General features: G+C 35.3%; 1 long non-coding RNA gene across 1 annotated transcript in view; it reads left to right on the forward strand.

Moving 5' to 3' along the window:
• Positions 1-16,076: 16,076 nt before the first annotated feature.
• Positions 16,077-20,611, forward strand: part of LOC141560788 (uncharacterized) — a 69,846-nt gene continuing 65,311 nt past the window's right edge. Inside the window, exons 1-2 of the long non-coding RNA XR_012487813.1 lie at positions 16,077-16,208; positions 17,239-17,326. This is a non-coding gene — a long non-coding RNA (uncharacterized LOC141560788). The remainder of the gene's footprint in view (positions 16,209-17,238; positions 17,327-20,611) is intronic.

Here is a 20,611-nt window from a genome sequence, read left to right on the forward strand (position 1 = left end):
TATTTATTGGTATAAAGAGAATTAGAACTCAAGTTATTGAAATTCAAGTCAGGGCTTTTTCAATTATATCACACAGTTTCTTTCAGTTATGAGATCTGATAAATTTGTTAATCCCATCCATAATCATCAGTGTTATCTTCTGCTTACCATATGCTTATGCTAGGGGATCATAAGCAAATATATTAAATTCTCTTTGACCTACTAGCCAATTAGGTAAAGCTAATTTCTTTCAAGTCTTCATTCCATGGACTAAGTCATATTCAATTATGGAAAAAGTGCTAGTCCAAAACTGGAATATTCTTCCTTTTACCCAACCACAAATTTTTTTCTACCTTAAGGTATAATCCTGAATCTTAGTGATCCATATTTCAAGTGAATTAAACTCAGTTTAAAGAACTACTTAGCATTCTCATTAATGACTAAAATTATGCAATAAAACAAATGCTCAATACATCCTCTGGCAACTTCAGATGAAATGTAGAGGTTTGAATCTTGGAAGAATGAATGAAAATTTTCTGTGGTTATGACAAGCTTGAGAACTAATTAGATTCAAAGAAGAGAGATCCATAAGGGACAAGTACAGGATAATTTTCTCATGGGGGAAAATCAACCAAGTTGCAAAAATTTAAGAAAAGATAGGCTGTATTACATAAGATTCTATAAGGTTTTAAGGGGTGCATATAGAGTATAGCATAGTAAACAAACTAAATATTAATCACAAATATGTAGTGGGAATTTAACTTGAAAAGGGTAATGTGATATTTAATGCAGTATGGTACAGTAGAACAGAAAAAATTGCTATGTTTTGCACCAAAGGAATCTGAATTTGAATCCTGCCTCTGTCACTTATTACCTGCATGACTTTTGGGCAAGTTACTTAACCTCAGAGGGCATGAGTTGCCTCCTCAGCAAAATGAAGACATTGGCCTAGATAATCTATAAAATAATTTCCAGATTTTAATCTGTCATACTATGATCTTATAAATAACTGTATATTGATTTCTTTAATATTTAAAGTTGAATATTTTGTGAACCATGTAGCTAAATATGTCCAGAAGTCTTTTTCATCATATGTACCCATGAAGTATGCCTTTTGTTTTGCATGAGCCTTGCTCATAGAGATGATACCTAAAGTGTTATTCTGACACTACTTTATTTCCTCCTATGTCTTTTATTCCTTATCATCTGTGTTCTGTCTTTTCTAATCCACTGGCTATCAATGACTTTCTAGACAAATCTTGTTAATTTTTCTTTATTCTTGTCCTATCCATATTTAACATTTTATTGTGCCCTCCCTTCATCTTTTAAAACTCATATCATGTCTAGGTTTCCATAACATGGAAATTATTCTCTTCTCCTTAATCTCATTGCCTTTGTTAGTAGTTCCTCCTGACTTCTTCTTCAGTTCTTTGCTTTTTCTCCATTCTATCCATTATTCTCTCCTCTATTCCCATGGAAGTCCTTAAACATTTCCTCATTTCCATTTCATTGAGAGCACAACCAAATCTTTATTTGTAACTCTCCATTTATCCATGTTATAATCTTATATTTCTCAATTCTTACAAGATTCCTCCAATTAGAATCTCCTACAATAACCTTAAACTCAACCTATCTAAAATCAAATATATACTCCAAGATGTTTTTTATTTTCAAATTCCTTATTTCATATATCAATAGAACCTTCAAGTTGAAAGGAATCTCTGCTGGAGGTTATTTAGTTCAACCTCCATGTGTAGTAAACTTTTCTCTTTGCCTCTGACAATGTTAATATAGCTTCTGCTACATAGCTGACTTAGCTATTAACTGTAAAATCATAATCAAATCACTTAACCTGTCTTAATTTCTTAATTTTTAAAAATGGGAATAATAATAATTTATTAGCTACTTCACATAATTGTGAAACATCAACATGCTATAAAATGAGTTTTTTTGTTATTAGGTTTGAGTAGTTTTAGCAAAGGCAAATTTGTCATTTCCAATATTGAACATTTTTCCTCATGTTGAACCCAAATCAACAAACACTTCCTTGAATTCTTTTAATGTCTTTTTCTCCTCAGAGACCATTATACCTGATATGGTAGTATTACTCTATCTCACCATGGCAAATTGCTCACTTGTTAGCTGGTCTGAGGAACCATACTACTATCTATAATTTACACCAAATTGTGCTAATTCTAGCTTTTGAGTCAATATAGAACAAGGTTTTTTTTTTTTTTTTTTGCCATCATACCTCTTCATATGTTTGCAGATCTTCACTGGTTTTTCTTTAATAAATGATTTCCTGTTTTCAATTGCTCTGAATATGATGTATCTGATCATATGATGATCTGATGATGAAGCACAATTTGTCAGCAAATCTAGAATTTAACATTTGGATTGACTACTACAGAATTTTATCCCATGATTAGGCTATTTTAATAACTACACATTGCTAGACACTATTAACATTTTTTGGAACTTATATACTTTTATTTCATATTGGGCTTTTGGTCAAGGAAAATTAGGTCTTTTTTCCCCCTCTATCATTTTCTCTCAAAGGACACAAATATAGTTCTATCTGCCCAGACTAGAAGACTTAGAATTTACTTTTACTCCTTTCTTAATGATCCATGTCTAAGCTGTCATTAAGTTCTTTCTTAAAAATGCCTCAAGGGATCTCTTTTCTTCATTATCAAGTTTGGACCCTGCTACCTAATCATCTCTTCTTGTGTTTGTCCAATCTGTAATCTCTTCCTCTTTTGATACATTCTACATATTGTTGATACAATAATTTTCCTAAAACACTTTTTCTTTATATTATTCTATAGCACAACTGTGTTAACTCTTCATTTTGCACTTAGTCAAGTCTAATTCCCTGTCTGGTTTTTATGACTTTTTATAATGTCCCCATCCTCCCTGTTTTATCTCTGTCACTACTCTGCTACTCAGATCCTTTGGACCACTTTATGACTATTTGTCTTTATATGGTCTTTATGACTATATATAGTCTTTATGACTAAAAAGAGCCCCTGAGTTGCTTAAGTAATTCAAAGTGGTCCTTGAGTTGTTTTCCTTCTCCCCCCACCAATTAAAACCTCTCTTTCTAGTGTCAAGCTCAGCAAGCACTTGTGTACTGCTTACTAAATGCAGATTGGGGTGTATGGGGCTTAAGAAGGACAAGCATCTCTGGTCATCAGTCATCAGACATCAGACATCAAGGTCATCCACTGCATCCTGGACCATTGCCAGTAGTCCTGACATTTATCTGGGCAATTCATTGACTCTGGAAGAGAGTGAAAATGATTTTGTACAACTCTGTCACACTTAAATCCAATTCATGTATGTGTCAAGACCTCACCTGTAATAACATTGGTTCTTTTCCAAAGGAAGGACAAGCAACTAAGTGCAGGTACTGTATTAGACATTGGGTATACACAGACAGAAATGAAATGCTTCCTGTCATCAGTGAGCCTACTTTCTATTAGGGGAGACTCAGTAATAAGATTCTGAAATTGACTCTTGTCCTTGGACAATAGATATAATCTATTATCTAAGCCTTTCCAGCTCAGTCGGACCTGCCCAAACTGTACTCACTTAATACAGTCTTGGAGAACCCAAAGCTACTTGCATTCTAGGATAAGACATGAGAGCAGGACAAGAATAGTTCCATGTCATTTCTAATTTAAATTCATGTTCTTCCCATTTCTATTTAGTAATCCAAATCTTATCCTTACTGCAAGAGGCAGTTTAACTGCAAATTGTTTATAACTTACAAGACCTACAAGACCAAAGCAAATTTTGAGGGCTCTTTTGGAAACATTGTAGGTTGGATAATACTTTAAATCGTTTTAAAAGAGCTGCATAGTCATTAATTTATTAAACAATTATTGAGTGCCTTTTGTGGGCAAGCTATTATGCTAGTGTAATTTTCCTTAGCTATATAATGATAGTGCCTTTCCTGTAAACAAGTGTAAAAAGGGAAAGGCAGGTAACAGGCGTGAAATCTCATCTCTCTCATTTCTATTTACTAATCCAAATCTTATCCTTACTGCAAGAGGCAGTTTAACTGCAAATTGTTTATAACTTACAAGACCTACAAGACCAAAGCAAATTTTGAGGGCTCTTTTGGAAACATTGTAGGTTGGATAATACTTTAAATCGTTTTAAAAGAGCTGCATAGTCATTAATTTATTAAACAATTATTGAGTGCCTTTTGTGGGCAAGCTATTATGCTAGTGTAATTTTCCTTAGCTATATAATGATAGTGCCTTTCCTGTAAACAAGTGTAAAAAGGGAAAGCAGGTAACAGGCGTGAAATCTCATCTCCTTCCAAAAGCTTTCCTAAGTTCCTTCCACTTCCAGTGATGATTTCTTTCTTTTTCATTGCTATACTTACTGTAACTGAGTAATGACTAGCAGACTGTATCTGTGGCAAATTTAGCTGGGAAGGTTATCAGGGAGTAAGGAAAATAGTGGATGTGTTTTAGGGGGGAGGGAATAGCATGGATGTTCCAAGTCTCACAGTAGATTAAAGTGCCCAAGATAGTTGGCTGCCCAGAGACCGTGATTGATTGATTGATTGCTAAGGCAATTAGGATTACGTGACTTGTGCAGGGTCACACAGCTAGGAAGTATTGTGTCTGAGGCCACATTTGAACTGAGGTCCTTCTTACTTCAGGGGTGGTGCTCCATTCACTGTGCCACCTCATTGTCCAACAGTGATTTATCTTTCAAAGATCCCTGTAGCTCTAAAAGACCCTGAAGTACAGGGTGGTGATCATCTTAAGGAGAAAGTAGAAAAGTATATTATCCCATGAAAAGAATAAGTTTCCCCAGTTTTACAGGGGCAACTGGAACAAAACCCCATTCATTTAATGCTAGCTCCAGCATGCAAATTTATACTCTCTCTATATATATTAGAAATTGCTTGAAAATAATCATATTTTGCTCCCTTAATTTCTTTGTGAATATTGTTTTCATCCTCCCAAGTAGGCATGGGATCACAGTAAAAGACTAAAGAGTAGTTACTCCTAAGTTGTTCCAGGTAGTGAAGTTAATTAGTAAATTGGTCCAGGTTCAGGTTTTTCATCTTTTATCACCCACATATATGATGCAGTGGTTAGGGAGTTAATCTCAAAGCTAGGAAGACCTGGGTTCAAGTCTCATCTCTGACATATAACTAGGAGACTCTAGGCAAGGACAACCTTTCATTACTCTAAGACTGAAAGAAGGTGACAATCTGCCTTGGAGGGAGGAATTTCTTTACTTGCCAATTTCCTATACCAAAGATATCACAAATCCAGCGCTATCCCTAGCATTTTGTTAAGGATACTAAAAAGAAATACTTAAGGTAGTATAATTAAAGCCCCTTTACTATTTAATGTTTATCCCATTGTTTCACCCAGAACATCTTTCTTTCAAAAGAGATCCTTTGTGGCTCTTTTCAACAATGAGGTAATTCAGGCCTATTCCAATAGATTTGTGTTAGAGAGAGCCATCTGTATCCAGAGAAAGGACTATGGGGAGTGAATCACAACATAGTGTTTTCATCTTTTTTTTGTTCTTATTTGCTTGCTTTTTGTTTTCTTTCTCATTTCCCCCCGATTTTGATTTGATTTTTCTTGTGCAGCATGATAAATGTGAAAATTGTATAGAAGAATTGCACATGCTTAACATATATTAGATTACATGCTCTCTAGGGGAGAAGGTAGGGGAAGGGAGGGAGAAAAATTTGGAACACAAGGTTTTGCAAGGTGGATGTTGGAAACTATCTTTACATGTATTTTAAAAATAAAAAGATATTTTAAAAAAGAAAGAGATCTTTGATTATTGCTTGCTTGTGCCCTCACTTTATGTCTATAGAATGGATGCTATTGCCTTTTGATATCTTCTCATAAAGACCAGTAGGGATGCTTAAAACTTAAGGATGAGAGTGTAGAAGAGTAGTAGTAAAAAAAAAAAAAAAGTATTATTAAATAGTAAACAAGACAGTATAGAAACTAGGATAGTTCAATTTGGGGTTTTAAATTTGTATTGTTTTGTAACATACATTACATATTTATAGGTTCACAGATTTAGAGCTCAAAATGACCTTGGAAGTCAATGAGTCTAGTACCCTTATAGACTTAGAGAGGTTGCATAGCTAATATCTGAGGTAGGATTAGAGCTTTGATTCCAAATTTAGCATTCTTTTCCCCCTAGAGTCTGACCAAGTCTCTCTATTTCTGTCAACACTTCATGGAATCTTCCCATCAACAACCAAACCTTCTGTGAGTGCCGTTTGAATGCCAAGTCACAACATTTCTATTGGTTCTTACTAATTTAAAAGCAAACTTCATTTCTTCAAGTTGTATTGTTGTGTTTCTTAAAGTTTCTCTCATCCACTAGCTATACTTTATATCATTGATAAGAATGTCTTCTTTTATTCATCTATTAAACTGAGTAGAACAAAAAAAGTAAAGTTTTTTTTTTTTTTTTTTTTTTTTTTTTTTTTTTTTTTTCGGTGTCAAATATATCAACCTGACAACAAGTCTCTGGGACATTCCACTTTGCCTAAAGGAACTTTCTGTTAAAAGAACACAAAATAAAATTCAGCAGAGTGGTTGGTAATTATCCAAATCAAAAGACTTATATGCCACATTCATCTTCAGAATCCATCAAGTGCACAAGCATATCATGGTTCTAAAATGGATTAGATCACAGCTAAATAAAATCACATTGCAGATGTTTTAATCTAAACTGACAATCCAGCTAAGAGTTCTGCAAACTCCAACTAATAGTTCTTCAAAGATGCTGCTTAATCCTTTTTGTTATGGACCATATTGGGCAATGACTAATAAATGTGGGAAAGAATACAGAAACACATAATTGGATGATTTGAATCTTGCACTGACTTAACTATCGAAGGAAGAAATTTGGGGCTGATAGTTACTTATTGCTAAATTGTCTGAATCTAATCTACTGAAATATGTTAGTGTCCTTTAGTTATCCTTGATTGGTATTGTTACCAGCTGAATGGGCCAAAGCAGGAAACAACAAATTCAGGAAGACTCTTAATGATCAAATTCAAAAAAAAAAAAAAAAAAAAATACATCCCATTTCCTCACGTCTCCTAAACTCAGAAAAACTGTTTTCCACTTCCTTGCTTGGTTTACAGCTGAATATATTTTTAGAAAAAATAGGTACCAAGTAAGAGGGAAAACATTACTCCAGTTTATTGAGAAGGACACAGACTTCACTGACTCTGCACCAATGATTTATAAACATAGTCACATATTTATGATTATAGGCGTAGAAGTGAGCAGGGCAGAAGTATAACTATCATGGGAACTCTGAGGCTTTTTGGAAGGGTGCTGACATCTAGTTGGGAGAAATGATTCTCAGAGTAATTCATCTTATGATATTGGTCTGGTGGAAGAAACTGAGATGCAGAATTGAAATGCTGAGAGAGAGTTCCTCCCCATTGTTTCGCCCTCTGTTTTCTTCTCTCCACCAGAGAACCTACCTTATCTAGAATACTAGTGTGACTGTACCCAAACAGGACCGACTCTCCACTTGCCAGCCAGCCTGGGGAACCAAACCATTCAGAATATCCAGGATCAGGATGAAGGTACCATGTACCAGCCTCTGCTATCCTGGATTTTTTCTCTTCTCTTCCTCTCAACTAATTAGACCTATTTGCCAGAATTTCCAGCTATGACTAGACTTAGTTCTTATATTTGCCATTTAATGATCTCTGAATATGTGCAAATTCTATTGATATGGAAATGCAACTAAATTACTGGTAGAACTTGAAAGTACAGTTTATTTAATAAACATAACCTAATACATAGATATTGTCATAGATACTACTTTAAATCAATTTTAAAAAATCATATTCATTGATTCATTCAACTACTATGCCAGATATATGCAAGAAAGGTGCTTTTTGGAACATTTTCTTATTGTATATAAACAAATCTACATATATGTATATCTATATATATCCCATACTTTTTTTTTTTTTTTCCTGAGGCTGGGGTTAAGTGACTTGCCCAGGGTCACACAGCTAGGAAGTGTTAAGTGTCTGAGACCAGATTTGAACTCGGGTCCTCCTGAATTCAAGGCTGGTGCTCTATCCACTGCGCCACCTAGCTGCCCCCTATATATATATATATATATATATATATATATATCCCATACTGATGGGACTCAACCAAGTTACTGGAGGAGTGCAATTTGGTATATATTTTAAGTTTACATGTATAACTTGAAGGTTCAGTTTATTTAATAAACACAATCTAATACATATTGTCATAGATACAGCTTTAAATCAAATTTTAAAAATCATATTCATTGAATCATTCAACTACTAGGCCAGATATATGCAAGACAGATATGTTGGAATATTTCCTTATATAGGGACAGTATATCGTATATAAACAAATCTACATATCTAACAGATTTTATATATCTAACAAGCCTACAGAGGGATCCTGGAATTTTAGAACTTGAAGGCACCTTAGAAATTATTTTATCCAGGCCCCTTATTTTTTTAGGTGAGAGAAATCATGTGATTTCCCCCAAGGTCATAGAGCGCAATAGCGGTGCACTTTTGAAGCCAGGTCCTGTGATTCCAAATTCAGCTCCTCTCCCTTCGTGCACCAGAGGTAAATCCTGCCTACGGGGATTTAGGACTCTGCCTGCAGCTGCTGCCTGCTAGAGCTCTTAGGCCAGTGGTTCTGATGTCATCTGAGCTTGGTCTGATCCATGTCACTTCTGATTGCTGCACATCAGCAGACTCCGCTTCCTGCTGTCATCTGGGAGCATTCAACACCCATGTTGAATGACTTTGGAACGTACTTCCCAGAGTTTCCGAAGCCTATCTTTTGCCCGACTTCTGTCTGATTGACTCACGTTAGTTAGCCAGCTGTACCTCTTTAGGTCCCAAAGACAGTCCACCTGTCAAGTTGCTGCAAATTAGTTTCCAAATACTTCATGTTGAATGGCTCGACATACCTTTGTGAAACTCTCAGTGAAATAATGTTGTCTCTGGTATAAAAGTGAATGTAATATTACCTAGGGCCATTGTGGCTAACTTTTCCCTTCTCCCTTCCTCCCTCCCTAAATTGCTGTGACTGCAGAATAACACGGTTAATAGCATTAAAATTGAGGCTTCAATTCTGAGAGTTGAAATGACCCCCAATCATGAGAAAGTGTATCTTTGTGGCTTTGTTCTCTCACTTATCAGGACCTCCTGTGCATACATTCATTCCTTCCTCCAATTCTCCCATATTCTGGATGTCAAGCTCATTGTTTGAGTTTCACAATAAAGTGAAAGGACAGTACTCAAGAGCAAAAAGGACAGCAAAATGATTAACAATTTCACTAGGAAGAGGAAAAGTTTTTTAAAAATGTTTTCTTTCCCTTCAGCTGATCAGTTTAAGATAATCTTGTCACGCTCAGCTTGCCAGTGTGGGATTTGCTCAGGAGGATGGCCCTATCAGAGAACAAAGGGGAGGCAGGTCGGTAAATTTGGGCTCTAACAAAAAGTCCACAGTTCTTTAGGGCTGGTGTCTTCTCAGTACAGCCAAATCAGATGTGACTGAAAGCTCCAATTGGTGGTCCCATTCTCCCATGGTGGTATTGACCCAGTTTTTAACCCCTGCAAAGGCTTTGATGGTGATCCAGCCCCCAGGAGTAAATGGCTATATTGTATCCAAAAATGGAGCAAGGGACATGCTGATTGAAGCAGGTTAGCAAGGGGGAGGTTCTTATTATCCTTTTCTATTTTGCATGGTGGATTTGCCAAGGGATTATATAGAGGGTGCACAATTGGAGGGAAAAAAATCTCCAAAGTAAATAAAGAATGCATATGCTTTAGCTGGCTCTCTCTTTTGTGAAAGGCACAGAATATCTTTGATTTTTAGAAATTCCATATCATATAATGGGTCTTTGAAAAAATGCAATAACAGAGAAATGTTTGCAAAGGTGCTGAAGGGGATAAATTCTCTCACCAGTCCGCTGCTGAGTTGACATGAGCCTCTGAAAAGTCGTCTCCGTGTGGGGACAACAGCAATGGACCATCTGGGCTTTTGAATCAGGTTCCCTGTTTATTTGGTGAGTCTAGTGTTTCAATTAACTGAAGGATATTGGGCGACACTGGACACGATTATAGGGTGAGTCAGATTCTTCAAGTCACAACTGAACAAGTGCAATTGGAAGTGATTTTAATGCTCCAAGGCCGCTAGGGTATCCTTCAGTACAAGGAGCTGTGTTTATTAAATTTCAGTTCCTGTAGTTTCTGAAAGTGCTTAACTTATTCTCTGGGAGTAGTTTGTGCTTTACAAAACCAGCTCATCGGATTCTATTTTCTCATAGGGGGAGGCTGAAGATAGTCTGGATCTTTTATTGTCCATTTGTTTCAACTGGGGCAGGAAAATGCTTGTTACAGCAAGTCACGTTTTCTCTTGTTTACTTGGCTTGGGCTGCTTCTGTTGCGTAGTTCTTTTGTTTTCTCTGGGTGTAATCTCTGATGCACATGGAGTTCAGACAATGTAGATGACCCTGTCTAAGTTGCAAAGAGTTCTCTGTCAAGATATTGTTGTTCCTTGCTGGGCTGGAGTCCCATTTTAGTACGGAGAGAGAAAAAAAAACCAAAAAAAAAAAAAAAAAACAATGGAGATAAATTTAGACACCGTTGGGAAAAGAAATGTAGTACACTGTCCATCCCAGGCCTTTGAAGTTACACCCACAAAGCAGTTTTCCTTAATTTTCTCAGGGATTCCCAGAGATGGAAGGCCCGCTTGTGTAAGCAAAGGCAGACACCAGATGATTAACATTTGGCTCACCCTTTCCATGTTAAGTTCAAATCCCAGGGATCCCTTTCCTGAAAACAATCTGAGTCATATATAGTAAGGAGAAGCAACATTAACTTTTCTGTGGAGCCTATGGACATTTTATCAGTATTTCTCAGCCATTGAATATTAGGATTAGCTTTTGCACCAGGAATATGCTCCTCCTTCCCCTATTAACTGGAAAAAAAAAAAAAATTCTGCTTTTTTTCCCTTACACAATTCTCTCTTTAGGTCAGTGGTTCTCAGACTGCTGTCTAAGCACCCTTGGGGGGTCCATGAGTATCTTTCAGAGGGTCTCATAAGGTCAAAACTATTTCCACCACAATGCTAATACATTTTAATTTCTAACAATGGCAAATATCGATAGCTATAACCCATTCAACAAAATCTCTTTTTTTTCCTTTTGAGGGGGGGGAATATCCTCGATAATTTTTAAGAGTATAAAGGGATTGTGAGACCAGAAAGCTTGACAACTGCTGTTCTTGATGTGTTTAGGGGCTGACTTTATTCTTTAAACTTATTTTTTTCTCCCCAATGAATAGCTTTCCTTGCTTGCTCATTTGTCCTCTGTTCACCCCAAGTCTAGACAATGCAAATTCACTCAATGATGCAAAAAGACATTTATCAGCATGTACAATGGATGACTGATTCTAAAGGGATTGGAACAGTATGGTATTTATTTCTGAGATATATACGTCCAGTTCCATGACCAGGCGAATAAGTGCAGTAAGTAATAACTGTGCAAATCTCCTCTTCCACTGTGTTAATGAGCTGTAAAACTAGACAGATGCAGCTATAAATATATAATGCTATTACACATGGAAATAATGTTAAGGGTCTGACATATAAAAAGATTCACCATAGGATCGGAAGTTCTTGTATTTAATTACTCGACTTTACATAATTTTATGCCTTGGATAATTGTAAATGATTCAGTAGAGGAACATATTAATTTTAGGTGCTTTGGTGACATTTTTGTCATTATCATCATCATCATCATCACAAAAAAGAGAATCTTTTAATTCTTGAGGTACATTAGCAAATCCCTGAAAAAAGATTATTTATTTTTATGCAGGACAAAAATTGTATGTATGTCTATATGAGTGATAGAATATCCCCCTCTTCTTACTGATAGCTAGTATTATAACTTGAGCGAGTAGTCTTCTGGCATCTTCTATGGTTTGGAATGTGGAAAAAATAATTTCCATTTTCTCCCCCAATAAATAAACAAGTTTGATTTTAAGTGGTGAATTCACCAAGAGATTTTATGGGAGGGAAGGGGAAAACCACCACCAACAAAAATTATATAAGAAGCATTAAAAGGAAAAGAAAAATTATACAAAAATTTCAGGTCCTTGCTATGATTATATGGGACACCTTGTATAGGGTAAAAATAATTTAAATTACTATAAATTAAGTGGAAAGCAATGCTTACTATAATACAGTGTAAAGATCACTGAGTCATGAATCAAAGAACCTTGGTTAAAAGACTACTTTTCCTATTACTTGGGTAAATCATTTACCTTCTATGTGCCTCAGTTTTCTCATCTGTAAATGGAACTGTGTCTTTCTCTCTGTCTTTTTCTCTATCTCTTTCTGTCTGTCTCTGTTTCTCCCAAAGGGAGGTGGAGGGGAAAAAAAAGAGAACTTGATAATTTGGATCCCTTTGAATTCTACCTCAGATACTTCTTAATTCTGAGGAAAGTAACAAAATGTTTAGACTTTAGTTTCCTCATCTGTAAAATTATTCTCTTTGAAGCACCTTTTTTTTTTTTTCCCCCCTGAGGCTGGGGTTAAGTGACTTGCCCAGGGTCACACAGCTAAGAAGTGCTAAGTGTCTGAGATCAGATTTGAACTCAGTTACTCCTGACTTCAGGGCTGATGTTCTATCCACTGCACCACCTAGCTTCCCCTTTGAAGCTCTTTCCAACTCTAGATCTACACTTGTATGACACAAGAAATTGTAGTGATTTTTCATTTTCAAAATTTTATTTAAAACAAACAACATTACATCACAGGATCAATGTATAAGTAAACTAACTTGTATGTATTGATTTTTCCTTCCCTAAAACCAAAAGTCATTTCCCCAGTCACTTACAGAAAATTATATTTCTACTTGAAAAATCTCTTTTATTTCCGAACTGGGCACATTTTCACCTGAATCCATTTGAAATACCATATTTATGGAAAATGGAGTTTTATACTTGAATTTATCCCCTTCCTTTTCCTTCCTTTTTTTTTTTTGGTATGGATATTATTGGTTCTTATCCTTCAACATAATCTTACCAATATGGTTTAGAGATACCTTTGCTCTGCATCTCCTTCTGTCATCTATAACAGAATAGCTTTTCTGAGTCTCTTCACCTCACTAACTTTCCATCTCATTTCAAATCTCTATGGAATATATTTTTTTCTTCCTCTCCCAAACCTAGTGATTTTTTTTTTCCCTACTCTGGTCTCTCTTTAGTTCTGTAATTGAAAAATATAACTTTGTCAAGACTTTAAGATGCAGCTTGTAAATAAAGATACTGATAATGAAGATATAGAATATAAAAGTCATAATGATATGGGAAGCATTGAGGGAAACCCAAGTTTTGAATTTCAGATGTTTCTTAATAAAGGAAAAGAATATACTGAGAAAGATAAGAAAGGAAAAGAAAAGTTTTTTTTTTTTTGTCTTTTACCATATGTTTTATGCAAATTATTTGTCTTGAATTTGTATAGTAAGAATATATCCATTTTGTTTTCTCCTTTTTTACATTGGGAAGGCTGTAAAGAATTTGTGGACAAAAGAGTCTGTTATGTTCCCACCCCCTAATTCTCTTCTCTCAAGTAGGATAATAACTGATAAAAAAAAAGTGCAAGTATCACAATATCTACATTTTATAGTGCTTTACAGTTAAAAAGTACTTTCATGTGTGTAGATATTTACTTATTAGTTCTTGTCATTTTCAGGTTAGCTAGGGAGTAAAATGGACAGATTTGGACTCAGAATTGATGACTTACATTTATCTGACAGTCAGCAAATCACTTAACTTTGTTAGCCTCAGTTTCATTATTTGTAGGATTGGGATAATAAAAGCAGCTATCTCTTAAAGTTGTTTTGTAGATCAACTGAGATAATGGACACTAAATGCTTTGCAAACTTTAAGTGCACTATGTAATTGTCACTATTATTTTTTTTTATCATTACATAGACTCCTAGAATTTCAGACTCAGGGGCCTTGAAGTAACTTTTGGAATCTTTTTGTCTAATCTTTTCATTTTACAGGTGAGGGAACTGAGGCCTAGAGATTAAGTTCCCCAAATCTGCTAAGTGGGAAACATAGGATTTCAACCCTCTAAATCCAATATATTTTCCCTCATAGGATACTCAGATGATTGACCTATGGAAGAAGCTTTGATCTAGTCCTAGATTATAGGAAAAAATGTGCCAAAGGTGGAAATATCACAGAAGCACATTTTAGTCCAAAATAAGGAACATTTTTTTCCCCTAACAATTAGGATGGATTCTTAGCCATATTCTTTGTTATGGACCTCTTTGGCAGTCTGGACAACCCTATGGATTTCTGTGAATAATATTTCTAAATGCATAAAGTAAAATACAAAGTAAATAAAATCACAAAGAAAATTATTACATTGGAAAACAATTATATTGATTTTTTTTTTAAGTTCAAAGATCTAGAGTTAAGAGTCCTAGAGTTAGAGAAAATAAAAGAAAATAATGGATTGTCTGAAAGGTACTAATTTCCTTACCACAGGAGAACTCTAAGCAAAGGCAAAAAAACCACTTGTTAGTGATGACATAAAAGGGATTAGTATTTCCTCTGTAGTTGGCTTGGATGATCTATAAGGTACCTACATCCTACTATTCTATGTTTACAATACTCCCCCCATCCCCTAGAAATTTTTGACTCATAAAATTCCTTGATTTTTCATTCTCTTACTGAACTTAATTCTCAGGGCAAACTCCTGCATGGGAGCAGGCTGGTGCAAAAATGAGATGGAGCTTGCAGAACTTGTTTACACATTTGTAAATACACAATAACTTCAGTGCTTGTGTGTAATCTCTGTCACGCACCTGAAAATTGGATGGGACGAGAGGAAAGAAATGTGGAACATGTAAAAATAAATTTTGTCAGGTCTTCAGGGAGTATTCAGAGATTCCACTGTAGTGTCAAAGAGGCTTTAATGCTGCACTATTTAATTATGTGCAACCCTTTTTTGGGTTGAGAAACTCATGTGGAGAAATGACATGGTTATTTTTTTTATTTTAATTTTTTTGGTTCATTTGGGTTCACATTTGATTTGAAACTAGCTTGGGAAGAAGAGGAAGGTTCTTCTTGAGTCTGTGCTAACCATGATGTAAGACAAGGGGAGGCACAATTTTTTAGGAAAAAACATCATAATAAGTTAGTGTCTTCCCCCTTTTGATATATATATGTATATGTATATATATATATATATATATATATATATATATATATATACACACACACACACACACACACACATATATATATACATATATATTCAGTTGAAGTTTATGTGGCACAAAGATGATACAAACCAGACTGATAGAAAGTAGGAGAGTAGATAGATTACTGAATTTAGAATCAAGAATTGTTGGGTTTGATAATAATAGTATGACCACAGAGAATTTTCTCAGCCTCAATTTCTTCATTATATCCCAAAGTTATAGTAATTAAATCACACATTTTTATCCTCAAATTAACTGTATTTAACAAATACAAATTTTAGCAATGATTACCTTCATTGTATGCATTTGTATATAATATTTTCCTCTGCTCAATCTTATAGCAATTTAAATACAAAGCTGAGCTTAACATTTGCTTCCTTGAAGAGAGAAAAGAATAAAAATAGATATGAAGCCTTATTTCTACCCAACCCAAAGTGTAACCAACCAGGCTACATTGCTTAGACCACTTTTTCCTCCTTACTCAACAGGCAACATAATGAAGAGGAAACAATTTTATTTTTTAAAATGTAGTCTTACCTTGGGAGAAGCTTTTGAAAAACTGATACATGGGTATCCTGGATCAAGCCTAAAGGTACATTGAGCCATTTCAAAAAAACAAAACAAAAATAACAACAACAAAAAACAAACCCAACCCATTAGGGGTTCAGAAAAGGTTTTTTTTAGTTTCTCAGCAATTTGTTCTTGATTCTTTATAGAAGTCACTAGTTTTTTTTTTTTTTTTTTTTTTTAATTCAGAAAACCCTGAATGCTAGCAGATATACTTTACTTTGTGCATGCTATACACATCCTTCGTCTTGGAGGCAGTAGCAGGCTCTTCCTTTGAATCATCACATATATTTGCTGATGTTTACAACTGAGAAGGACAAAAGCAGTCTTGATGCCTGCTCAATAAGGTATTTTTTGATTATAGTTATTCATTAAATACTGTTTCAATCTCTCTTAACAGAACTCAAGCAAAAATAGTTTCATTAATTTATTCTCTGCTAATCTATAGCCGTTGTCTTTAAAACTTTAAAAACTCACTTCCCTTGGGCTTCCTTCCCTTATTAATTCCATCCAATTTTGACCATTTCTATGTTCTATACCTCCTCAGAAATGTCAAAATGCTTTATTCATTGGGACTTATTGTAATGCTGCTTTATAAGTGTTTATATATACATATATATTTATATTTATATGTGGAATATTTATTTGTTTTGATTCTTTAAATATACAGAGAAATAACTTAAACAGGTTAAAATTCAGTCACATGGTTTGTCCCTCATACTCAAAAAATCATGATGTTGGAATCAAAGTGCAGTGTGTTCAATGATAGCTGATTGGTCCAATATGAACTCAGAAGGCTCTACCATAGATTGGGCACAAATTTGAACCTTTGGGATGGAGATATCTCTAATTTGCACAGTTTCTGGGTCCTTTTTGATTCTCCTGTGATTCTGCTTTGCTCACAGAGCACAGAGCCATTTTTGATGCAGGCCCATCATGGTGGGTGATTTTTTGCCAACATCTCCCATGTTTCACAGTTGATATTAAATTCTTCAGAGGTTGTGTTTGAGGGTGTCCTTGGACTGCTTCTGACTTCTGTAAGAGCACTTGCTCTGTGTGATTTCTTCATAAAAGTCTTTGAGACAAAAATATTTGGCACATGAACAACGTGGCCTATTGGAGTTATACTCTGCAATAGTTTGAATGTTTAGTGGTTCATTTTGAGAAATGACCTTTGTATATGGTACTTTATCTTGCCAAGTAATTTTCAGAATTTTCTTAAGACAATTCAAATGGAAGTGGTTTAATTTTCTGGTATTCCTCTGGTAGATTGTTCAGATTTCACAAGCACATGACAATGAAGTCAGCACAATGGTTTATAAATGTTCAGTTTGGTCTGCAACCTAATACCTCTTCTCTCGCACACTTTTTTTCCAGTCTCTCAGCTGCTGAGGTAGCTTTGGCAATGCATGCATCAGCCTCATCATCTATGTGGATACTCCTGAGAAGACTATTGCCAAGGGAGGTAAAATTATCCACAGTGTTGAAAATTTCTCCATTTGTTGTAACGGATGGTTCCATGTATGGATGTTGCAGTGCTGGCTGTTGGATCACCTGTGTTTTCTTGATGTTGATCATCAGACAAAATTAGCACAAGCAGCAGAGAATTGATCCATAATCTTTGCATCTTAGCCTCTTAGCCTCAGGGTCTGAATTAAGTAACTATCATCTGTGAATAAAATTTCTGCCTAAGTTATCTTAATGAAGATCTCTTCCCACCTTTTCCCCATCTTTTACTCTTCTGTGCAAAAGCATCATTTTCTCATGACTATTCATGGTTTGCTACTGCTTTTTGACTTCTGATGTTGGAGTGAAAATATTAGAAATATAGTTTGTTATGATCATCTTTGCTTTTGCTCTTCCCCATTTGGATAATTTGTGTTCTTGATTTCCTGTCAGTGGAAATGATTGAAATGAAATGTAAATGATTCAGCCAAGAACTATTTGGATCAGATCACTGGAGTTTTAATATATGGAAAATTAGAGTGAACTGAAAACACATACATTTTATATAATGCAGATATACTATTTCCACTGAAATAGGCACTGGTACATATTTTTTTCCCTACTGCCCCATCCTCTGTCCACTTTTTTAATGCTGAGAAATTACCAAAGCATTCTTGTGACTCACAGAGCGAAGGTGGGAGTAATAATGTTCGTCCTTCATACTCCCAAGAGGGCCAATGACATCAGGAAGGTGATGACTTGATGAATTGGACTTAAGTGAGTCAGAGCTGAGCAAAATTATCAGGCTCAATCTTTCCTCCAGAGTTACTGAAATCCAGTGGCAAAACTTTGGGAGAGTGTACTTTTGTAGTGCTCCTCAGGGAATAAGAAGGCTGGGTGGAGGGGTCAGGCCAAAGAGTTTCATTGGTTTGCTCAGTATCATTGCTAGTCAGGATCATAGCAGCTTATGGTCCACAGCACCCTCTGAATAATAACTGCTAGTGACATCTCCCTTTGTGATTTAACTGAGACCTGTTGAAGACCTTACCTTAAAAAGGCCAAGGTCTTCCTCTTCATCCAGGACTATCTCCAGCCATCTCGATCCATATCTGGTCACTGGACCCAGATGGCTCTGGGGGGGAAAGTGAGACAAGTGACTTTGTACAGCCCTCCCTCACTTAAATCCAATTCATTTTCATGTCATGGTGTCACTTCCCTGATGTTATAGAACTCTTTCAGATTGAAGGACAAATAACAAAGTCTCCACTCCTCCCAAACTCGATGTCTCTCCTTCTTGCTATATTATTGTCTTCACTCTCCCTGGAGATTATAAATGGACCATAACTTATCTATTTTTCTGTCTTCTTTGGCAAAGCCCCCCCCCCATTGTGATCCTTACCCTCAATCCCCAACCTTTCCCCATTTATTGGATGCTGACTGCAATTAGCCTAGGTCTCCCCCCTTTTTTTTTTTTTTTTGAGACAATTGGGGTTAAGTGACTTGCCCAGGATCACACAGCTAGGAAGTGATCCTAATCAAAGGATCTCAGATTTCAAAGAAATTGAGATATAATTAACCCCATCTGGTCAAAAGGATGACTACCCTCTCCTCCTAAATAGTCTCTCCTCTTTGGGTTTTTGTAATAGCACTTTCATTTGTTTCTCTTCCTGCCTCTCTGACTGCTCTTTTTCAGTCTGTTTTGTTGGCTTATCATCCATGTTATACCTTTTATCTAATGTGCTCTAACTCTTTTCTTTCTATATTTTTCCTTGCTGACCTCATCAGCTGCCATGGATTTATTTATTACCTCTATGAAAATGATTTTCAGATCTATATATCTAAGTTATTCCTGCACTCCAGTACCACAGCTCCAGCTTTATATTGAACATTTTGAACTGTATTTCTCAGAAGAGATACATTTACTATCTATGTGACCTTGAGCAAGTCACTTATCTGAATAAAGTGATCTCTGTGCAGAGAAAGACTGAAAGGACAGAATATTCTATTTTCCTCACTAAGCAGCTCTTCTCTTCTACTTCACATCAACTTAGTCCAAAAATTTTGGTGTTAAAATCATTGCCTCCAATATCTTTGTTGATATACAAATATAGTTGGTATGGATATATTAGTACGATCTCTCCTTCAGCTTAAATGGGCTTAGTGTGTCTGATACAGTGGGGTAAGGGGAAAGAACTCTGGACTTAGAGTTGAAAAACCTATTCTGAAACCCAAATCCTGAATCTACTACTTATTAGCCACACATACAGGGACAACTCAATGAACTTCTCTGAGTCTGGATTTCTTCAATCATAAAATGGGGATAATAATATTCTTAGTACTCTGAGGTTTATATTTTTGTAATATTGCTGCCATGTGTTATAATTGAGATGGTACATATCATTATATCAATTAATTATATCATAATTATTATACATTAAGATATACAGTATATTTTACATATATATATATGTATGTATATATATATATATATATATATGACTGTATGAAATGTATACTTAATATATTCTGGCCATTAATTAGCAGAGACCTAAGGAAATAGGATTCAGGACTGTTTTTTTTTTTTTTTTAATAAATGCCCAAATGTGGGTACAACTTCCTCCCCTCATCCCAGCTTCAAGTCTGCATGGAGTGCTTTGGGCAATTAGGGGGTCAGCAAAATGGCACTGGTCATTTATGTGCTTGCAGATAGAAATAGGAATGGCTGCCTCTAGAGTAAGGTTTTTTTTTTAATAGAATTTTATTTTTTTCCCCAATTACATGTAAAGACAACATGCAATTTAAAAATTCATTAAAAAAGTTGAATTCCAAATTTTCTCCCTCCTTCCCTTTCTTGCCCTTTCCTAAGACTGTAAGCTATTTGAAAGGGGTTCTATATGTGCAATCATGTAAAACATATTTACATATTAGTCATATTGTGAAAGAAGAAAACTGCCAAAAAAATAAAACATAGACACATACACCCAAAAGTGAAAATAGATTTGCATTCAGAAACTATCATTTCTTTATTTCTTTAGAGTCAGGCTTTTTAACCTATGGTCTGTGAACTTCATTTAAAAAAATACATGCATACGTATGCATACACACACAAACATAACTATTTTGATGTAATTGATTTCTCTTATAATTCTATGTATTTTATTTTACACATTTAAGAACATTATTTTGAGGAAGAATTAGAGTTTCACCAAACTGCCAAAGGGATCCATGAAGCAAACAAATAAGAAAAATGCTCAGAACCTCAATTTTAGATATACTTGGGTCAGAATTGGTAGAGAGGGGTAGA

The sequence above is a fragment of the Sminthopsis crassicaudata genome, chromosome 3 (assembly GCF_048593235.1).
Source record: "Sminthopsis crassicaudata isolate SCR6 chromosome 3, ASM4859323v1, whole genome shotgun sequence".
Lineage (NCBI taxonomy): Eukaryota > Metazoa > Chordata > Mammalia > Dasyuromorphia > Dasyuridae > Sminthopsis > Sminthopsis crassicaudata.